We start from the raw sequence: 210 nt of genomic DNA, 5'->3' as shown, positions 1-210 counted from the left end.
AGGAAGGGAGAAAGCAAGAAAGGGAGGAAGGAAGAGAGGAAGGAAGGGAGGAAGAAAGGGAGGAAGGAGTGGAGGAAGAAAGGGAGGAAGAAAGGAAAGAAGGAAGGGAGGAAAGAAGGAAGGAAGGAAGGGAGAAGACAAAATAAAGTAAGATAAAGTATAGTTATTAAAATAAAAAATAATTATTAAGAAGAAAAATTTCTATTAAAA

At 36.7% G+C, this 210-nt stretch overlaps 1 protein-coding gene across 5 annotated transcripts in view; it reads left to right on the top strand.

The window, feature by feature from the left end:
* EPB41L5 (erythrocyte membrane protein band 4.1 like 5) overlaps positions 1 to 210 on the top strand; it is a 155,795-nt gene that overhangs the window by 105,166 nt on the left and 50,419 nt on the right. The gene's annotated exons all lie outside the window — the stretch shown is intronic.

This window comes from Physeter macrocephalus, chromosome 2, assembly GCF_002837175.3.
Source record: "Physeter macrocephalus isolate SW-GA chromosome 2, ASM283717v5, whole genome shotgun sequence".
Lineage (NCBI taxonomy): Eukaryota > Metazoa > Chordata > Mammalia > Artiodactyla > Physeteridae > Physeter > Physeter macrocephalus.
Note: the sequence above shows the minus strand (reverse complement) of the source record. Positions and strands in the feature narration are given on the sequence as shown.